Genomic DNA, 24,116 nt, shown 5'->3' with positions numbered 1-24,116 from the left:
TTCGATGACGGTTTGGATATACCGTGCACTATTCAGTGTCCCCTCGACGATCACCAGTGGTGTACGGCCAGTGTAGGAGATCGCTCCCCACACCACGATGCCGGGTGTTGGCCCTGTGTACCTTGGTCGTATGCAGTCCTGATTGTGGCGCTCACCTGCACGGTGCCAAACACGCATACGACCATCATTGGCACCAAGGCAGAAGCGACTCTCATCGCTGAAGACGACACGTCTCCATTCGTCCCTCCATTCACGCCTGTCGCGACACCACTGGAGGCGGGCTGCACGATGTTGGGGCGTGAGCGGAAGACGGCCTAACGGTGTGCGGGACCGTAGCCCAGCTTCATGGAGACGGTTGCGAATGGTCCTCGTCGATACCCCAGGAGCAACAGTGTCCCTAATTTGCTGGGAAGCGGCGGTGCGGTCCCCTACGGCACTGCGTAGGATCCTACGGTCTTGGTGTGCATCCGTGCGTCGCTGCGGTCCGGTCCCAGGTCGACGGGCACGTGCACCTGCCGCCGACCACTGGCGACAACATCGATGTACTGTGGAGACCTCACGCCCCACGTGTTGAGCAATTCGGCGGTATGTCCACCCGGCCTCCCGCATGCCCACTACACGCCCTCGCTCAAAGTCCGTCAACTGCACATACGGTTCACGTCCACGCTGTCGCGGCATGCTACCAGTGTTAAAGACTGCGATGGAGCGCCGTATGCCATGGCAAACTGGCTGACACTGACGGCGGTGGTGCAGAAATGCTGCGTAGCTAGCGCCATTCGACGGCCAACACCGCGGTTCCTGGTGTGTCCGCTGTGCCGTGCGTGTGATCATTGCTTGTACAGCCCTCTCGCAGTGTCCGGAGCAAGTATGGTGGGTCTGACACACCGGTGTCAATGTGTTCTTTTTTCCATTTCCAGGAGTGTAAGTATGGAGACCGTAGTTCGAGAACTACACAAACCAGCACGCAAAACATACCCGCGCAGGCATGTCATAATTAAAGGGATAGATGACTTGTGGCAAGCTGATCTTGTAGATATGCGACAATATTCACATGAGAATAATGGCTTCAAATACATTTTAGTTGTTATTGATACATACTCCAAATTTGCATGGGCAGTACCAGTCAAGACAAAAACCGGACCAAATGTCGCAGATGCTTTTGAACGCTTGCTACAGATAGGAACCAATCGATGCCCTGACAATCTCCAAACCGATCATGGTGGTGAGTTCTACAATAGGTACTTCAAGACAGTGATGCAGCGGTATGGAATACATCACTACTCGACATTCACTCACCTGAAGGCAAGTATCGTAGAGCGCTTGAACAGAACAATAAAAGGTAGAATGTGGATGCGGTTTAACCTTCGTGGCTCATACAAATGGACAGATATCCTCCCAGAAATAATTGTTCAATATAATAGAACCAAACATAGCACAATAAAAATGCGGCCAATTGATGTTCGTGATAACACACTCATGGATACGGTATACTTTCACATTAAGATACTGGATCCACGCAAACAGAAATTTAATGTAGGTGATTTGGTGCGTATCTCAAAACACAAGACCGCATTTGAGAAATCATACCTACCGAACTGGTCAACTGAGATATTTACAGTTTCAAATGTGCAGCGAACGAATCCTAGAACTTATTTATTGAAAGACAGTAAAGGTGAAGAGATTGCAGGCTCCTTCTACACTGAGGAGATGCAGAAGAGCTCACAACCAGATCTTTTTCTCGTGGAGAGAGTCATAAGACGACTTGGAAATAAAGCCTTAGTCAAATGGCTTGGTTTTCCTGCTACACAAAACAGTTGGATTGATGCCAGGGATTTGCTATATAATGAACATTCATCGTCCACAACCACCACAGTAGCCTGACATGCGCGATCGAGGGCACATTAGAGGAGGCGGTGGTGTTCTGGACAAACTACCTTTGGAATTACACACCCCGGGCTATAACTACTGCGGACCTGGGACAAAGCTTCAGAAACGCTTGGCGCGAGGTGATAAGGGAGTGAATCTGCTTGACGAAGCGTGCATGGAACACGACATTGCATACGAAGCAAATAAAGATCTACCAAGTCGTCACATTGCAGATAGGATTTTAGCTGATAAAGCTAAGGCGATACGGAAAAGAAAAGATATTGGTATAGGTCAACGCATCGCAGCATACACAGTTGATAAAACCATGCGCGGAAAAATCAAGTTAGGATTAGGAGTGATGAATTTCAAGCGCGTTATGAACGCTGCACGTCGCGCACTAAACATGAAGAACAAGAAGGGTTCTTTGAAGAAATGTATCCTGACAGCCATGTATGCAGCTAAAAACGCAATGAAGGACAAAGAATCACCAACGAGAAGATCCGTTAAAGCACCTCGCATTCTACCGATACCCAAGACATCCGGAGGTTTTATTCCTTTTCTCATCCCAGCCCTCTCCGCGCTCTCAGCGGTAGGTTCGCTCGCCGGTGGGGCTGCAGCTATCGCTCGAACAGTCAAGAATGCGCAAAACTCGCAAAACCAGTTAGAAGAGGCGAGAAGACATAACCGCATGATGGAAGCAGCAGTCATTGGAAAAGGTCTATACTTGAAACCGTACAAGAAGGGTCTTGGTCTATTCATAAATAAAAAAAAAAAAGCCCAATAGCGGTCCTACCAGATCGACCACTCACAAATACAGACCTTCTTAAGTTTGTTAGACATAAATTCAAGATACCAAGATTCCGTGGTGTGTTTATGAGGGATACATTACCTAAGACTATGTGGAAAACTGGTGAATGCGGTATTGTGAATTTAGATGTTGTCGGAGGTCCTGGCACCCACTGGGTGGCGTACGTTATGAAAGACGCTGGGGTAGTCTACTATTTCGACTCCTTTGGTGACCTGCAACCACCCGAAGAATTACAGCAATACTTCACTCACAGAAGACATGTGCTATACAATTATCAACGGTATCAGGACTTTAATACATACCTCTGCGGACATCTTTGCATCATCTTTCTCTTGACGTTCACAAATAAGAAGAATAAGAACAAGAACTAACGTATATAAGCAGGATGTTTAAACCTTCATTCATCAGTTGACGTTCAGATGCAATGTCGTACACTTTGACGTTGAAAGGACGGTCATCTGTATTGCGTGCAAATTACTTCCCACCAATTGATTTGAGTGCAGGTCAATGGAGTGTTGCATTGATTGGACTGGAGACGTACAACAGCATCCCGAATATCACCAACACTAACAATAAATTGCATCTCGATATTAATGGTGAAAAAGATATTCTTGAAATAGAATCTGGTGCATACGATATTGACGATTAAAACAGTCTGGAAAAGGCATTGAACTACGTGCAAACATCAATACACTTAAATCTGAAGTAAGGACTCTAAATGCAACCATTGACTTTAGCCAGAAACATTCAATAGGACCCCTGCTTGGATTCACAAAAGGGCAATGTTACACTCGACACGTATTGTGCTGACTGGGAGTATATCCACAGACTGATTGGACTTGTAAAATTTAGTTGGATCTTTCTTCAAAATCTGCCCTTTTGTGAATCCAAGCAGGGGTCCTATTGAATGTTTCTGGCTAAAGTCAATGGTTGCATTTAGAGTCCTTACTTCAGATTTAAGTGTATTGATGTTTGCACGTAGTTCAATGCCTTTTCCAGACTGTTTTAAGAGTTCGTTTAAATCGTCAATATCGTATGCACCAGATTCTATTTCAAGAATATCTTTTTCACCATTAATATCGAGATGCAATTTATTGTTAGTGTTGGTGATATTCGGGATGCTGTTGTACGTCTCCAGTCCAATCAATGCAACACTCCATTGACCTGCACTCAAATCAATTGGTGGGAAGTAATTTGCACGCAATACAGATGACCGTCCTTTCAACGTCAAAGTGTACGACATTGCATCTGAACGTCAACTGATGAATGAAGGTTTAAACATCCTGCTTATATACGTTAGTTCTTGTTCTTATTCTTCTTCTTTGTGAACGTCAAGAGAAAGATGATGCAAAGATGTCCGCAGAGGTATGTATTAAAGTCCTAATACCGTTGATAATTGTATAGCACATGTCTTCTGTGAGTGAAGTATTGCTGTAATTCTTCGGGTGGTTGCAGGTCACCAAAGGAGTCGAAATAGTAGACTACCCCAGCGTCTTTCATAACGTACGCCACCCAGTGGGTGCCAGGACCTCCGACAACATCTAAATTCACAATACCGCATTCACCAGTTTTCCACATAGTCTTAGGTAATGTATCCCTCATAAACACACCACGGAATCTTGGTATCTTGAATTTATGTCTAACAAACTTAAGAAGGTCTGTATTTGTGAGTGGTCGATCTGGTAGGACCGCTATTGGGCTTTTTTTTTTTTTATTTATGAATAGACCAAGACCCTTCTTGTACGGTTTCAAGTATAGACCTTTTCCAATGACTGCTGCTTCCATCATGCGGTTATGTCTTCTCGCCTCTTCTAACTGGTTTTGCGAGTTTTGCGCATTCTTGACTGTTCGAGCGATAGCTGCAGCCCCACCGGCGAGCGAACCTACCGCTGAGAGCGCGGAGAGGGCTGGGATGAGAAAAGGAATAAAACCTCCGGATGTCTTGGGTATCGGTAGAATGCGAGGTGCTTTAACGGATCTTCTCGTTGGTGATTCTTTGTCCTTCATTGCGTTTTTAGCTGCATACATGGCTGTCAGGATACATTTCTTCAAAGAACCCTTCTTGTTCTTCATGTTTAGTGCGCGACGTGCAGCGTTCATAACGCGCTTGAAATTCATCACTCCTAATCCTAACTTGATTTTTCCGCGCATGGTTTTATCAACTGTGTATGCTGCGATGCGTTGACCTATACCAATATCTTTTCTTTTCCGTATCGCCTTAGCTTTATCAGCTAAAATCCTATCTGCAATGTGACGACTTGGTAGATCTTTATTTGCTTCGTATGCAATGTCGTGTTCCATGCACGCTTCGTCAAGCAGATTCACTCCCTTATCACCTCGCGCCAAGCGTTTCTGAAGCTTTGTCCCAGGTCCGCAGTAGTTATAGCCCGGGGTGTGTAATTCCAAAGGTAGTTTGTCCAGAACACCACCGCCTCCTCTAATGTGCCCTCGATCGCGCATGTCAGGCTACTGTGGTGGTTGTGGACGATGAATGTTCATTATATAGCAAATCCCTGGCATCAATCCAACTGTTTTGTGTAGCAGGAAAACCAAGCCATTTGACTAAGGCTTTATTTCCAAGTCGTCTTATGACTCTCTCCACGAGAAAAAGATCTGGTTGTGAGCTCTTCTGCATCTCCTCAGTGTAGAAGGAGCCTGCAATCTCTTCACCTTTACTGTCTTTCAATAAATAAGTTCTAGGATTCGTTCGCTGCACATTTGAAACTGTAAATATCTCAGTTGACCAGTTCGGTAGGTATGATTTCTCAAATGCGGTCTTGTGTTTTGAGATACGCACCAAATCACCTACATTAAATTTCTGTTTGCGTGGATCCAGTATCTTAATGTGAAAGTATACCGTATCCATGAGTGTGTCATCACGAACATCAATTGGCCACATTTTTATTGTGCTATGTTTGGTTCTATTATATTGAACAATTATTTCTGGGAGGATATCTGTCCATTTGTATGAGCCACGAAGGTTAAACCGCATCCACATTCTACCTTTTATTGTTCTGTTCAAGCGCTCTACGATACTTGCCTTCAGGTGAGTGAATGTCGAGTAGTGATGTATTCCATACCGCTGCATCACTGTCTTGAAGTACCTATTGTAGAACTCACCACCATGATCGGTTTGGAGATTGTCAGGGCATCGATTGGTTCCTATCTGTAGCAAGCGTTCAAAAGCATCTGCGACATTTGATCCGGTTTTTGTCTTGACTGGTACTGCCCATGCAAATTTGGAGTATGTATCAATAACAATTAAAATGTATTTGAAGCCATTATTCTCATGTGAATATTGTCGCATATCTACAAGATCAGCTTGCCACAAGTCATCTATCCCTTTAATTATGACATGCCTGCGCGGGTATGTTTTGCGTGCTGGTTTGTGTAGTTCTCGAACTACGGTCTCCATACTTATTTGATGATACCTCTCTCTCGAAGCTCAGAGATTATGGAGATAACTTCATTCGAATGAGCTGTATTACCTGCAGCAGCTGATGCCATGAGCAGACGTAGTCGATCTATTAGTTCGTTGGGGTCGTCATAATATATATACTGAGGGACTCGATTGTTCACTGCCTTAAGACCAATGTCAATACCATCTCCGCTGCTGGCACCGTTGTTGTTGTTTTGGTCTTCAAGTATTGGTTTTATAATAGTTTTATACTTCCTGTTGGTTAGGCTTTTGGTGATCTTGTGTACACCAGTCATGTGTAGTATTTGACGGTACGTGTCCTTATCACTAACTGAATAATTTATAGGTTTTTTAGTTGGTCTTAGGAAAATAAGATTCATTAAGCCTGGTGTTCGGTCAAACTGTCTATCAGCTATTTGTATTTTGTCTTCTGTTACAGTTATGGGATGCGTGCCCAACATGTATGGTCTTCCTGGGCTAACGCCGAATGTTCTATCTATCTGGCCTGGTGCGTGACTAATAATGAATTCATCAATGGCTTGACTGTCGTTTTGGGTCGTTTTTGTTTTTGGTGAGAGCTGTCGGAGAGACTCAGTAACGGGCTTAAAGGTCTCTCTTAGTGTTTGCTGACGATCAATATACCCTAACCTAAGCAACCGTAATTTCTCTCGGACTGCTTTACGGGCTTGAATGACTTTCTGTTTGGTCGTCGACATCTCAACGTATACTAATCAGACGTCTCTGCGACATGAGGCTTTATATATGCATTCATTTTCTTCAGCTTCTTAGTATGATCACGATCACCCTTATCGACAACAATGAGGTCTACATCTATTTTTCTCTGAATATGATCGACCTTTTCAGTTAAGTCGGTTACTTTCTTACTGACTTGATTAACTAGCTCATTTAACTGATTCACCATTCTCAGAAGGGTTTGGTAATAGGTCTCTAGTTCCCTGCGCATACTTGCAACTTTAAGAGCCATAGCTTGAATTTTCGCATCCATGTACAAGCGAATGTTCTGTCTGTGTACACCAATCATCTCAGGTTGAGAGGTGGACATACGCGCGAATTTGTCCATGGTATGACGTAGACTGATGTGTTAACGTCTATTACCTTGTTATATATGCAAAAATTCTTGAAAGTTTCGTCTGTATCTACCCTCATACAGTTTTCTTGTTTTATCAATAACGAGAAACCCATACTGTGAATGGTTCCAACAGTCTGCACATATCTTTAAGAAATCATTGAACGACATATCCGTCCCCACATGTGCTTGGTAAATGTGTCTTAAATTAAGATTGTCTTGCTTGAAGGCTATAATGAGATTTGCGTTATCCCTAACAAGTTGTTTGGGGATTCTGGAATATGTTTGACTTAGATAAAATACATCAGCACCCATATGGCGACCGAAAGAGAAATATTTGCGAATTTGGTCTTGGTTTTCTACTGCAACATCGTCAAATATGAATACTGTGTTTGGTTTTGTTTCTTCAGGTGGGGGGATATCAGAGCTTTCACTGAATGTTGTGTATGTAACGCCATCTACACCTCGAAATATCTCATGCAATAGCTGATACTTGGGTTGAAAGAGTGTTTTTGAGAATAGACAGACATGTTCAAATCGGACACCTTGCACATGAGTTAGCAGAGTCATGAGGACATTAGTCTTGCCGCAGTTGGATGGGCCTACAATAATTGCTCTTATATTATCGGGAAGGAGAATTCCGTTTTTCTTGTTCTTCTTCTGCTCTTCACTTGAATCTTCACATGACCAGTCACCGACAACAAAGTCCTTGTGGTGAGGGTGCTTCACCCAGCCAGCCATGATAGTAAATGAGCCATGTACAAACAAGTACTTGACATATATAGAAAATATAACTGAGAGGATAATAATAATATTTGTGTGTAGCCAGTATAGTTCGATCAATTAACCGATTGAGCTATACTGCCTACACGAGGAACACATGTATGAAGAGTAAGATGGTCATAATTTGAGTAGAATTAAAAAATTATTGGATCAATTTGATTATAATAGGAGTGGTGGTCTGAAATAAAAGAGAAACAGGAGATAAGATTAAATATAAATTATTTATTTAAAAATCATACATTGGATGTACTATTTCTGAGGTGTTATCATAATCTGCACGTTTCTTCTTAGAACCTGTACAATATATACCAAATAATTCTCTTTGGTTGGCAATAAATTCTGCACGTATCTCACGCAATCCGATAGGTGACTCCGAGTACTCTGGTTTTTGACACACGCATTTCAATTGGATGTCTGTAGTTTTAATGGCTATATGCGAACGAAGATGCTGCTCAAAATCGTCAATATGTATATTATTAACACGTAGAGAGTTTTTAACATCACTATATGCTGCCTCTATGCTAGGAACCCAACGATTCAGTCTCTCGAGAGCAAACCGTATAGAGGAGTCTAGGTTGAATAATTTGATAACTGATGGATGCCTTAGATAGACGCTGTCGACACCTGATTTAATGCATAAGGCGCAGTCATCATATACAGTAGTAATGGAAAGTGTGACATCGGCAAGACGAATTTCTGGTGGGGGATGAGTTGGGTCATATTCGGTGGTCATTTGTTGATTGATGTAGCGCTCTGCATTACAGATCCCTGCCCAGTCGAACTCGGAAATCGGGACTTTAACACTTTTGGAAATATTTTCAATCTCCATTATAGCTTGGATCCCCCAGACATGATGGACGTCTATAGCAATGTTCACACGTTTGGAACCACTGGAGGTTAAATTATATGTCGTGGTGAATAGCGTAGCCGCACTAGACGTATTCTTTTTATTTACAGTATCTAAACTCGGTGGTTGCACTATCACGGGAGTGTTCGATTGTGATGATTTATATGTAGGCATCCAGTACTGACCACCATTTAGTTGATCTTTAACACCACCAGTGGTTGAATTCGTTGTGTGGTGAGCAGATCGAGCTTCTTCATCACACAAGTTGCTGAGTGGGACGGAGAGCAGCAACTCCTTGTCCTGCTCCAACATGTGAGCTACAGGATCCCACGCGGTCGCTACTGGATCAAATGAGTCGGCTGTCGCTGGTGTAGGTCCGGATGAGATGGTTAACGAAGCTAATGATGATGCAGGTTCGGACGCGTCTGCGGAGCTAAGCATGGTTGCGTTTGACTCTGTTGAAAAAAGAAGATGAATGAGTAGATATTAGCGAATAAGTGAAAACATTGAATAATAAGGATAATGAACGAGATAGAATAATGTGAAATATGATACTTACTTTTCCGTTTGATCCTGTTCTGAGTGACTGCACTGGAGGTCGACTGGTGCTTCATGATTGTTCTTCTTAGTCTCTCGCTGACTGAGTGACCAAGACTGAGGTCCCGGAACTTAACCTATATATGTCCTACAATGAGGTCATAGGATAGTTGAATCCTATTGGTAGAAGTCGAACATGTGACTCAATTAAGGGATCGTATTGGATACAGCCATTTCCACCACCGCCATCTCTCTCTATGTCACAACCCCGCGCCAGTAATAACGACTAGAGAGTCAACACTTGCCGGATACACTGCGTGCGACCTTGTCGACTAACGATGTTTTGGAAAAACATGTTATGAAAACATTTCATGTCTAGCGCGTATACGTAGGTGGGGGGAGGGGGATGGGGGTTGGTGACGGTATTTTGGAATGGCGCCGGCCGTGTCCCAATACTGAAATGTCTAGCGCGTATACGTAGGTGGGGGGAGGGGGGTGGGGGTTGGTGACGGTATTTTGGAATGGCGCCGGCCGTGTCCCAATACTGAAATGTCTAGCGCGTATACGTAGGTGGGGGGAGGGGGGTGGGGGTTGGTGACGGTATTTTGGAATGGCGCCGGCCGTGTCCCAATACTGAAATGTCTAGCGCGTATACGTAGGTGGGGGGAGGGGGGTGGGGGGTTGGTGACGGTATTTTGGAATGGCGCCGGCCGTGTCCCAATACTAACGGCCTCGTATCACTAGCAGTCGAGATGACAGGCATCTTATCCGCATGGCTGTAACGGATCGTGCAGCCACGTCTCGATCCCTGAGTCAACAGATGGGGACGTTTGCAAGACAACAACCATCTGCACGAACAGTTCGACGACGTTTACAGCAGCATAGACTATCAGCTCGAAGACCATGGCTGCGGTTACCCTTGACGCTGCATCACAGACAGGAGCGTCTGCGATGGTGTACTCAACGACGAACTTGGGTGCACGAATGGCAAAACGTCATTTTTTTCGGATGAATTCAGGTTCTGTTTACAGCATCATGATGGTCGCATCCGTGTTTGGCGACATTGCGGTGAACGGACGTTGGAAGTGTGTATTCGTCATCGCCATACTGGCATATCACCCGGCGTGATGGTATGGCATGCCACGAGTTACACGTCTCGGTCACCTCTTGTTCGCATTGACGGCACTTAAACAGTGATCGTTACATTTCAGATGTGTTACGACCCGTGACTCTACCCTTCATTCAATCCCTGCGAAACCCTACATTTCAGCAGGATAATGCACGACCGCATGTTTCAGGTCCTGCACGGGCCTTTCTGGATACAGAAAATGTTCGACTGCTGCCCTGGCCAGCACATTCTCCAGAGTTCTCATCAACTGAAAACGTCTGGTCAATGCTGGCCGAACAACTGGTTCGTTACAATACGCCAGTTACTACTCTTGATGAACTGTGGTGTCGTGTTGAAGCTGCATGGACAGCTGTACCTGTACACGTTTGACTCAATGGCCAGGCGTATCAAGGCCGTTATTACGGGCAGAGGTGGTTGTTCTGGGTACAGATTTCTCAGGATTTATGCACCCAATTTGCGTGAAAATGTAATCAAATGGTAGTTCTAGTATAATATATTTGTCCAATGAATACCCGTTTATCATCTGCATTTCTTCTTGGTGTAGCAATTGTAATGGCCAGTAGTGTAAATGCTGCGCCGCTCCAGGATAGTCTGTGCCTATCAGTGTCAGAGAGGACTTGCTGCTAGTGTTTTTGGCTTGGGTTACCTACAGCCAAGGAGCAAGTGAAGCAACGTTGGCAAGTGCGGACTCTAAGCAATCAGTATACCTGGCAGAGGAAGTGAACATACCGTCTGCTGGAGTCGGTCGGCGATCACTGCACTCACAAGAAGTGCGGCCACAGAGCGACGAGGGCATTGCCGAGCTACAGCCTGTCTGCCTGTTTGTTTCTCTTTCTCGCTGCCGTGTGCGGAGTAAGCGTCCTGGTGGATGCTCTGCATGTCACGATCCAACAAAGGTGGATGCGGAAGTGACGGGACTATGCTGGGTTGATTCTCAGCCGTGCTCGCAAGACGATAAGTACCCGCCACGCCAGCGATCGCCAGACTTGAAGTTATTGTCCGTTCACAGTGCAGTTCATGTAGAAGCTACTTAGTCTGTTTTACTCTTTTACTGCTGTGGGATAGTACAGCAGTACGACAGGTACTTGAAGCGCGGTTCCTAAGTGTTTGAGCGGCGTTGTTTAGCAGACATTATAACTGATCAGTATTTGGGTGGTGTCACTTGTCAGACATTGTGGCTGATCACGTATGGGATACGTTGTTTCGGGTAGTCACTGTGGGTCTTTACAGATTTGTCCTCTTAGTTGTGTCTCTCCCGCCATGTTTATTCAAAAATGTTCAAATTTGTGTAAAATCTTATGGGACTTAACTGCTAAGGTCATCTACATCTACATCCATACTCCGCAAGCCACCTGACGGTGTGTGGCGGAGGGTACCTAGACTACCTCTATCGCATCTCCCTTCTATTCCAGTCTCGTATTGTTCGTGGAAAGAAAGATTGTCGGTATACCTCTGTGTGGGCTCTAATCTCTGATTTTACCCTTATGGTCTCTTCGCGAGGTATACGTAGGAGGGAGCAACATACTGCTTGACTCCTCGGTGAAGGTATGTTCTCGAAACTTCAACAAAAGCCCGTATCGAGCTACTGAGCGTCTCTCCTGCAGAGTCTTCCACTGGAGTTTATCTATCATCTCCGTAACGCTTTCGCGATTACTAAATGATCCTGTAACGAAGCGCGCTGCTCTCCGTTGGATCTTCTCTATCTCTTTTATCAACCCTACCTGGTACGGATCCCACACTTGTGAGCAATATTCAAGAAGTGGGCGAACAAGTGTACTGTAACCTTCTTCCTTTGTTTTCGGACTGCATTTCCTTAGGATTCTTCCAATGAATCTCAGTCTGGCGTCTGCTTTACCGACGATCAACTTTATATGATCAGTCCATTTTAAAACACTCCTAATGACTACTCCCAGATAATTTATGGAATTAACTGCTTCCAGTTGCTGACCTGCTATATTGTAGCTAAATGATAAAGGAACTTTCTTTCTATGTGTTCGCAGCACATTACACTTGTCTTCATTGAGATTCAATTGGCATTCCCTGCACCATGAGTCAATTAGTTGCAGATCCTCCTGCATTTCAGTACAATTTTCCATTGTTACAACCTCTCGATATACTACAGCATCATCCGCAAAAAGCCTCAGTGAACTTCCGATGTTATCCACAACGTAATTTGTATATATTGTGAATAGCAACGGTCCTACGACACTCCCCTGCGGCGCACCTGAAATCACTCTCACTTCGGAAAACATCTCTCCATTGGGAATGAAACGCTGCGTTCTGTCATCTAGGAACTCTTCAATCCAATCACACAATTGGTCTGATAGGCCATATGCTCTTACTTTGTTCATTAAACGACTGTGGGAACTGTATCGAACGCCTTGCGGAAGTCAAGAAACACGGCATCTACACGGGAACCCGTGTCCATGGCCCTCTGAGTCTCATGGACGAATAGCGCGAGCTGGGTTTCACACGATCGTCTTTTTCGAAACCCATGTTGATTCCTACAGAGTAGATTTCTAGTCTCCAGAAAAGTCATTATACTCGAACATAATACGTGTTCCAAAATTCTACAACTGATCGACGTTAGAGATATGGATCTATAGTTCTGCACATCTGTTCGACGTCCCTTCTTGGAAACGGGGATGACCTGTGCCCTTTTCCAATCCTTTGGAACGCTACGTTCTTCTAGAGACCTACGGTGCACCGCTGCAAGAAAGGTGGCTAGTTCCTTCGCGTACTCTGTGTAGAATTGAACTGGTATCCCATCAGGTCCAGCGGCCTTTCCTCTTTTGAACGATTTTAATTGTTTCTCTGTTCCTCTGTCGTCTATTTCGATATCTACCATTTTGTCATCTGTGCGACAATCTAGAGAGGGAACTACAGTCCCTAGGCTTACACAATACTTAACCTAAATTATCCTAAGGACACACACACACACACACACACACACACACACACACACACACACATGCCCGAGGGAGGACTCGAACCTCCGCCGGGACCAGCCGCACAGTCCATGACTGCAGCGCCTAGACCGCTCGGCTAATCCCGCGCGGCCGCCATGTTTGTGTCACTTGTTCAGTTAATATTGTTTCCTCGCGTCAGTTTGTCTCCTTGTTAACTTATGTGTGTCAGTGCATTGGTCTCTGTTAGAAGTGAGGGGTTGCTTTGAATTCCGTGTTTATGTCTCGGTTGTCTCTGGTTTAAAATTAATCTTAAGTTGTCTCTGGTTTAAAATTAATCTTAAGTTGGCTCGTCTTTTGCTTACATGTGTCTGCAGTCATATGTCTTCTAAATAGTGCAAAAGACTGTGATGTTGTATTGATAGGTTAATTTATGAAGCTTTCGCCACTGATTGTTTTTTAATATTTACTGCGCTGGAACGCTGAGATTGTGTAACAGTTGGTTTGATGGGTGTATGGTTGCCACCGTTTAATTGTGTAAAGTTTAGAGCACCAGTTGCGCGAAGGTTATGTCAAGAGTTCAATGAATGCCAAGTAATTGATCTATATCTATCATGTGTATTTTTGTGGAGTTTTATCGAAGATTTATTTTTCAAGAAATTGTTAACTACTTGTAAATGCCTTCGTGATGCTTAAGCAGAAACCACCAGTGATTAGGAAGTTGCTGCTACTGGAAAATTCTTTGTTTCGAAATTGATCATCAGCATTAATTTCCGTTATTACTTTTGGTGGAAGATTTGGCTTAATAGTTTACGAATGGTTGGGTTTTACCATTTATTGATCTGCCTGAAAGATTATAGCCATTTATTTTCCACAACCAGTTGTGAGAAGAAAGATGTGTTTTGTTATTGCGAAATGTGATGAAATACATTGAAGAGCCAAAGAAACTGGTATACGCATGTGTATTCAAATACAGAGGTATGTAAACAGGCAGAATACGGCGCTGCGGTCGGCAATGCCTATGTAAGACAAGTGTCTGGCGCAGTTGATAGTTCAGTTACTGCTGCTCCAGTGGCAAGTTATCAAGATTTAAGTGAGTTTGAACGTACTGTTATAGTCGACGCAGGAGTGATGCGACACAGCATCTCCGAGGTAGTGATGAAGTATACCATGAGTATCAGGTAAAAATCAAATCTCCGACATCTCTGCGGCCGGAAAAAGATCTTACAAGAACGGAAGCAAATACGACTGAAGAGAATCGTTCAACGTGAATGAAGTGCAACCCTTCCGCAAACTGCTGCAAATTTCAACGCTGGGCCGTCGACAGGTGTCAGCGTGCGAACCATTCAACGAAACATCATCGATATGGACTACCGGAGCCGAAGGTCCACTCGTGTACGCTTGATGACTGCACGACACTGAACTTTACGCCTCGCCTGGTCCTGTCAACACCGACACTGGACTGTTGATGACTGGAAACATGTTGCCTGGTCGGACGAGTCTCGTTTCAAATTGTACCGTTTGGATGGACGTGTACGGGTATGGAGACAACCTCTTCAATCCATGGACACTGCATGTCAGCAGGGGACTGTTCAAGCTGGTGGAGGCTCTGTAACGGTGTCGGGCGTGTGCAATTGGAGTGATATGGGACTCCTGATACGTCTAGATACGACTCTGACAGATGACACGTGCGTAAGCATCCTATCTGATCACCTGCATCCACTCATGTCCATCGTGCATTCCGACGGACTTCGGCAATTCCAACAGAAGAATGCGACCCCCGACAGTCCATAATTGCTACAGAGCGGCTCCAGGAACACTCTTCTGATAGTATTTGGCAACACATCCTGTACAGTCGCAATGAAGTCATGAGATGTTCAACTGACTTTTTTATTAGAACATCTTACGCGTTTCGGGATTACACCCATCTTGTCCACCATGAAGGGCTTCGGTTGGCCACTGAGGCATTCCGAACTAGCCCCATACCAAGCCTCTGTGCAGAGGCAGGTGAACCGCCACTTCATATGCGGCGACGGCTACTTACGGTACGCCAGGCGTATAAAACTTTGTCCACACCATACACACCTGCATACCATACCGTTGCTCAGCCTCCTCTGGTACGGTTATTTCATAACCGGCAACGTGCGACGCAGCCCTATGGGATTCGCGCACAGGATTGCCTCGCTGCGATGTCTATGGCTGGTCTTCGTGTTTTACGTCGAGGTTGGAGCAGATCTTCACCTTGGCTCCTCCGGAGACCCAAACTTATTTTAGATTTGACTCGTTTTAAGAAGGATGGCACGCCAGATTTTACATTCCGGTCAGTGTTTTTTAACATTTTAGATGTGTATCACGGTTTCACTGTCGTTTACACTGATGGCTCCAAACAGGAGAATTTTCTTGGCTGTTCTGTGGTGTTCCCTGATCATGTTACCCGGATTCGCCTCCCTGCTGAATATACCGTTTTCGCAGCGGAGCTCCACGCGATCCTGAAGGCACTGGAGCTGATGCATCGTGTTCGGGGCGATCGATTTCTTCTCTGCTCCGATTCTCTTAGTGCCTTACAATCACTGCAGAACCTATACCCGACTGAGGAGATAGTCCAGCTGATATATGACCAACTGTACTTGCTCCAACGGCGGGGTAAAGAGGTATCCTTCTGCTGGGTGCCTGGTCATGTCGGCATATGGGGCAATGAACAGGCCGATCGGGCTGCCAAGGAGGCCTGCAGAGAGCAGGATGTGGTCCAGTGTCCTATCCCCTTGCAGTCAGTCATTGCTGCACTCCACAGGAAGTGCATGGCGTTGTGGGAGGACGAATGGCTGGCGGTGACGGCCAATAAACTGCGGTTGGTAAAGTCAACCACTCGGCCGTGGCGTTCCTCCTGCCGGTTGCTCAGGCGGGAAGAGGTGGCCCTCACACGTCTTCGGATCGGGCACTGTCCTCTCACACGTAGCTTTTTATTACGGCGGTAGGATCCTCCGTTTTGTGTTGCTTGTGGTGTGCACATCTCTGTCCGGCACATTTTAACACACTGCATTTTATACCGTGATGCACGGGCAGAAGCACAAGTTGATGGGGATCTGCCTTCTGTTTTAGCTAATGATGAGTCGTGTGTGTCTAGGGTTTTTAAGTTTTGTGACGTGTCTGGACTCTGGCCTCAACTTTTAGGCTGGAGGTTTTAGTGTATTGCAGAGTGGCTGCTCCTCCCCTTTTTTCTTTGTGGTCAGCCAGCCACTTCCATCTGCTACATTGTTTTAGCTCCCTCTATCATTTTCTTCCTGTGTTGTCCATGTTTTACTGTTGACACCCTGCTTCATCCCATGCTTCGGTGTGGATGAGCACATATTTTTCAACGATTGTTACCCGTGTTTTATGTTCCGTTTTATATTCCTGTTCTGGGAATTTTCTTGACACCCGTCTCCCTCTGTTGCTGAACGGGCGCTGAAGACCTTGCTGTCGTGCGCCCAACAAACCCCTCTACTACTACTACTACCCCATCTTCAGACATCACAAACTACAACTCCTTCCTAACCAACCAGGCGTACAGCCTTGACAACTCAGAGAAAGCGTCGAATAACATATGACTGCGACACAATCAGTCTTGAAACAGAGCGGGTGTAACCCCGAAATACGTAACATGTTCTAATAAAAGAGTCAATTGAACATCTCATGACTTTATTGCCATTGTACCGCATTGGTTGCCAATTATTAACATAAAAATGATCGCAGGCCTCAGACGGGATTTTATGTCATGTATATCACACTCTTCTGAGTTAAACACTTCTGCTGACTACCAACCTCCCCAGATACGAACATTATTGAGCATATCTGCGATGCCTAGCAACGTGCTGTTCAGAAGAGATCTCCACCCCCTCGTACTCTTACTGATTTAAGGACAGCCCCGCAGGATTCATGGTGTCATTTCCCTCCAGCACTAATTCAGACATTATTTGAGTCCATGCCACGTGATGCCGCGGAATTTCTGCGTGCTCGCGGGGGCGCTACACGATATTAGGAAATGTACCAGTTCCTTTGGCTCTTCAGTGTACATTTCGAAATCAAACTGCGCTATGATCAGGTAAGTGAGATCGCTCTGACAATGAAGTGTAATGCTCAGTTGTTGTTTCTGCTCCACTCCCTCACTCCCACACCGAAGAAGTCGTGAAGATGTCAGTAGAGATGTTCTCACATCGACTCCTGAGACAGAAATCTAAAGAGAAACATCACTCCGCTTTACAATCCAGAGGAATTAACCTTCAGTCTGCCTTTTATTGTAATACAAAGTCACAGGACGCCGTTAGTGTGCAAGCAGTTAATCATCATGCGAAAACCGTGGCTCTCGCGAGCACCAACAGGCCGACTTGAAGTCCCGCAGCGCTGGCTGTGACAGGCCGCTACCCCTTGCGCCGTGCGCGGCTCGCGATATTACACAAGTTCAGGCCGACTGGGAACCTCGGGCAGTCCGGTCACGGCCGCCGACCGCTTCCGCTGGCTGGATGTTGGCTCACGGTTAGCCGCACACTTTCGCCGTCGCTGTCTCCGTCGCCGAACAAATCGACTGTGTCGCGGGTTGCCGCCGTTCTCAGGCGCTCCGGCACCCGCAGCTCGCGACGGCACGCCGTTCGCGAAGGATAATGCTTTCCGATGCCGGAGCCTCTCCGGTCACACTAAATGGCACCTCGTGAAAGCTGCCGGTAGCGAGTATCGTGCAGCAAAGCGTGCTGGATTCCACGGAATTTTTCAGTAGGTGCACAGGATGAACGCAAATATCTTCAACAGAATAACCATGTCAAATTCCACGAATAATTATACAGTTACATTTATCAATAAATGAAAAAATTTTTTAGGAGTCTGCGATCATGTCAGTAGTTAATGTAATTTATCATCTTCGTCGTTTTATTATTTTCTAAAACCTATACAACTTGTATGGTACCTGTAAATTATGCTGTGTGTGTGCTTGTGCTGATATCTGAAGTTGTCACTAAACTCCAAATAAAAGTTGCTCTTGTTTTTCAAAGTGAGTGAACCTCACAGGAAATAATACTACAGAAGCTGGCTATTCTCGGGTATGATTCGTCACAGACTCATACTTAAGTGCAACCCAATATTTTGTTGTTGTTGTCTTCAGTCCTGAGACTGGTTTGATGCAGCTCTCCATGCTACTCTATCCTGTGCAAGCTTCTTCACCTCCCAGTACTTACTGCAACCTACATCCTTCTGAATCTGCTTAGTGTATTCATCTCTTGGTCTCCCTCTACGATTTTTACCCTCCACGCTGCCCTCCAACGCTAAATTTGTGATCCCTTGATGCCTCAGAACTTGTCCTACCAACTGGTCCCTTCTTTTTGTCAAGTTGTGCCACAAACTCCTCTTCTCCCCAATTCTATTCAATACCTCCTCATTAGTTATGTGATCTACCCACCTAATCTTAAGCATTCTTCTGTAGCACCACATTTCGAAAGCTTCTATTCTCTTCTTGTCCAAACTGTTTATCGTCCATGTTTCACTTCCATACATGGCTACGCTCCATACAAATACTTACAGACACGACTTCCTGACACTTAAATCTATACTCGATGTTAACAAATTTCTTTCTTCAGAAACGCTTTCCTTGCCATTGCCAGTCTACATTTTATATTCTCTCTACTTCGACCATCGTGAGTTATTTTCCTCACCAAATAGCAAAACTCATATACTACTTTAAGTGTCTCATTTCCTAATCTAATTCCCTCAGATCACCTGACTTAATTCGACTACATTCCATATTCGTCGTTTTGCTTTTGTTGACGTTCATCTTATATCCTCCTTTCAAGACACTGTCCATTCCACTCAACTGCTCTTCCAGGTCCTTTGCTGTCTCTGACAGAATTACAATGTCATCGGCGAACCTCAACGTCTTTATTTCCTCTCCATGGACTTTAATACCTACTCCGAATTTTTCTATTTGTTTCCTTTACTGCTTGCTCAATATGCAGATTGAATAACATTGGGGACAGGCTACAACCCTGTCTCACTCCCTTCCCAACCGCTGCTTCCCTTTCATGCCCCTCAACTCATATAACTGCCATCTGGTTTCTGTACAAATTGTAAATAGCCTTTCGCTCCCTGTATTTTACCCCTGCCACCTTTAGGATTTGAAAGAGACTATTCCAGTCAACATTGTCAAAAGCTTTCTCTAAGTCTACAAATGCTAGAAATGGAGGTTTGCCTTTCCTTAATCTATTTTCTAAGATATTTTTTAGCATCTCAAATATTTTAGTATTCATTGATTAACTTTCTCTTTACTCAAATCCACTTTGAATCCCAGAAACATGTCGTCCTTACTAATCAGCAGGATACTTACTCAAGATCACGCATTCATACATTCACAAAATTATAATCCTTCGTTGTTGTCACCTGGTGAAGCTACACCATCACAAAACAGTGTCAGAATGGCGCAGCAGTTACTCTCCTGGAGATCTCGAAGCAAATTTACCTTCTGGATCTGAAAATAATTTACTAATGCAAATAATTACTATGAGTAGAAGTAGTTCTTAACTGAACTGGCAATTCAGTTAAAGGCATGAGAATATTTATTTAATTTCTTCCGCACGAAACATTGATGCAAGGCCTCGCGCATATTTACTACTACCATCTTGCAGAATTCGAACTTTATTTAAATAACTTCGCGAATGGAATGAATGTATAAGAAAGATATGCTAATCTTCTACGGTCGCAGGTTCGAATCCTACCACGGGCATGGATGTGTGTGATGTCCTTAGGTTAGTTAGGTTTAAGTAGTTCTGAGTTCTAGGGGACTGATGACCTCAGATGCTATGTCCCATAGTGCTCAGAGCCATTTGAACCATTTTTATACATTTGCAAAAGCACATAAGATGCAAAACCTATTTAAAGTAAATGTAATACCATTTCTCTGAACCCACTCGCAAATCGGATACAGCACATAAACATGATATAAACTGCCCCACTTGATGGTAATCATGAGGGCCACATGTATTCAACACTATTGCCTAAGAATTCAAGAATTCTCGACAAACCAATACGGGTCGTCATTAGTTGCGCAAAAAAGGTTAACTTCTACTGCACAATGGTGGCTTGAGAGGAGCTGTATGATTCTACATAGCACTTCGCTAATGCAAACCCATTGTTCTTTTTTACATAGCTCTCTCTATATCCTTCTCAGCACACACAAATGCAGACACATTTAGCAGAACACGATATCACACCGAAGGGAAAGTACGTCTTCGCACTAGTAGATACTTGGACGGTACACAGCGTACATGATCGCTTTGTCCTCGTTCAAAACGTGCAAACCACGCCTAGCTTCTGAGTTCACTTGCTCTTCATTGATTGAGGTCACGCGTATCTCAAAGGTCGCCGGAAGAGAAAAGTACACGTGGAAACCGACCAGGGAGTTAAGAGATAACAGTGAAACTTCCACACAAGTAGTCGGCACGTAATACACTGAGGTGACCAAATTCACGGAATAGCGATATACACATATACAGATGGCGCCAGGGGCAGGTATTGACAGAGCTATCATTTGTACTCAGGTGATTCAAGTGAAAAGGTTTCCAACGTGATTGTGTTAGCAAGACGGGAAATATGACTTTGAACGCAGAACGCTAGTTGGAGCTAGACGCGTGGGACTATCCGTTTCGGAAACCGTTAGGGAATTCAGTCTTCCGAGATCCACAGTATTAAGAGTGAGCCGAGAATACAAAATGTCAGGCATTACCTCTCATGACGGACGACCCACTGGCCGAAGGTTAGTTAGGTTTAAGTAGTTCTACTTCTAGGGGACTGATGACCTCACATGTTAAGTCCCATAGTGCTCATAGCCATTTGAACGCAAGTTGTCAACAAGGCACTGTGAAGCCTGGTGGTAGTTCCATCAAGGCGTGGGCAGTGTTTACATGGAGTGGACATGGTCCTATGGTCCAACTGAACCGAAGATTAACTGGAAATGATTATTTTATACAACGTGGAGATCATTTGCAGCCATTCCCAAACAATGATGGATTTTTTATGTATAGCTGTGCGTTATGTCTCCAGGCCTCAATTGTTCGCGATTAGTTTGAAGAATATTGTAGAAAGTTGGAGCGAGCGATTTGGCCATCCAGATCGCGCGACATGTATCTCATCGAACATTTATGGGACATAATCGAGAGGTCAGTTCTCGTACAAAATCCTACACCGGCAGCACTTTCGCAATTATGGACGGCTATAGAGGCAGCGTGGCTTAGTATTTCTACAGGGAATATCCAACGACTTGTTGAGTCAACACAGCATCGAGTTGCTGCACTACTCCGGGCCAAATTAGGTGCTGGCCTATGTTAAGAGGCATCCGATGGCTCTTGTCTCCTCAGTATAAACAGAATATACACTACTGGCCATTAAAATTGCTACACCACGAAGATGACGTGCTACATACCGACAGAAAGAAGATGCTGTGATATGCAAATGATTTGGTTTTCAGAGCATTCACACAAGGTTGGGCGCCGGTGGCGACACCTACAATGTACTGACATGCGGAAAGTTTCCAACCGATTTCTCATGCACAAGCAGCAGTTGACCGGCGTTGCCTGGTGATACGTTGTGATGCCTTGTGTAAGGAAGGAGAAATGCGTACCATCACGTTTCCGACTTTGATAGGGTCGGATTGTAGCCTAACACGAATGCGGTTTAACGTATGGCGACATTGCTGCTCGCGTTGGTCGAGAACCAATGACTGTTAGCAGAATATGGAATCGGTGGGTTCAGGAGGGTAATACGGAACACCATGCTGGATCCCAACGGCCTCGTATCAGTAGCAGTCGAGTTGACAGGCATCTTATCCGCATGGCTGTAACGGATCGTGCAGCCACGTCTCGATCCCTGAGTCAACATATGGGGACGTTTGCAAGACAACAACCATTGGCATGATCAGTTCGACGACGTTTGCAGTAGCATGGACTATCAGCTCGGAGACCGTGGCTGCGGTCACCCTTGAAGCTGCATCACAGACAGGAGCGCCTGCGATGGTGTACTCAACGACGAACCTGGGTGCACGAATGGCAAAACGTGATTTTTTCGGATGAATCCAGGTTCTGTTTACAGTATCGTGATGGTCTCATCCGTGTTTGGCGACATCGTGGTGAACGCACATTGGAAGCGTGTATTCGTCATCGCCATACTGGCGTGTCACCGGGCGTGATGGTATGGGGTGCCATTGGTTACACGTCTGTCACCTTATAACACTGCAACAGCGTATTTACGTAGCTTATACTATGAAGTACCAAGTTTGGTTTATTACGTAGTATGTCCCCAACAGAACAAATAGACCTGTCACGGAAAAGCCACGTATAACACTCCTGTCTGCTACTACTACTGCACCATAACCTCAATGCTAGAAACAGGTTGTGACATGAAACTATTTTGTAAAAGGAATTATGGTACAAAGCAGCAGAGCAGTGTTACCCTCTGGGAGGAATTTTGTTAAGTTGACCGTGTTGTACCTAACAGAGGTGGCTTATCGGAAATGAAAGTCAGAATTACGTAAATGTTTGAACAGTAATAAACAAAATTTTGCCTAGCTATACTGTTTCTAGAATAAGGGAAACGGTCACCAGCCTAATTAGGCAAGAGAAAGATAAACGTTCTCGTTTATGAAAGTAGGTATAAGTAACTATAGTGGACAAACACAACCTAGACTTAGCCACACGCGAGTGCAATGAACTCTGACACACATATGTTTTAAGATTGAAGCTAACAACTGGAGCAGCATGAACTATTTGCTAATTATAACATATGCCGAAACGCACTATTACTTTCAGGGCTTACACAAAGTGAATGGTCTTTATAACATTACTCTTAATATGCACTTCTAATACACAAGAGAGACAAACACTTAGCAATCACGAACATATAGTTTTCTATTATTGCAGTTTCCTACTTTTTACTACAGCGAAACACAATGTTGACAAAATTGCAAGAAACTGACTCACCTTTTAGAATTTACTACAGGCAACAATGTAATCATTTACTTTATAAGCCTCAGTCTTAAGAACTTTTAATTTTGAAGTTGGCAACAGCACTTTAGTAAGCAGTTTCAATAGGAATATTTTCAACAAACAACATTTACTTTAACTTACTCTATTGCCACATTAACTTTAACTTTCTTTTTACTAAGTTCAAGAGGCATTAATTAGCATAACATTGGTCATAAAAGTTCTTTCAGTAGGGACACTCGGTGATTACTTTAGTTCAAACGGAAAGGAACCTGAGACGTGTTATGATGAGGAGAAAATTCAAGGTTGGTACATAAATTCAGATACAAATTACCTTATATTCCAGCACAATAACACATCCATTAAGCTGATCCTTCACTGTACATCATTATAGTATTACGTTACAGTGATTGCGCAACGTGGTGGCAACTGCATGTTGGTAGGTGGATTTGCAGGCAGAATTGCTGGACTCTGTCATTTCTTGGTGGCGATGATAGATACAAATTCCAGAATAGTTCCAGCTATTTATCCATCCATCCGAGGCCTTAGAAAGAAGCAGGAAAAGCCTCTCTCGGAATCAGCACAATATGCATCCCCTACATGGCAGTGCGACTGACTATCAGTTCCACCTTTTCCACCTAGGCCAACCACAATTTGCGCGCGCTACCCAGTTCCGTTCCCGAGGGGAACCACACTACCTTTTACATATAAACTAACTAAGAACCCTAAGTGAGGATCAGCAG

The sequence above is a fragment of the Schistocerca americana genome, chromosome 1, assembly GCF_021461395.2.
Source record: "Schistocerca americana isolate TAMUIC-IGC-003095 chromosome 1, iqSchAmer2.1, whole genome shotgun sequence".
NCBI lineage: Eukaryota > Metazoa > Arthropoda > Insecta > Orthoptera > Acrididae > Schistocerca > Schistocerca americana.
This window is presented reverse-complemented; position numbering follows the sequence as displayed.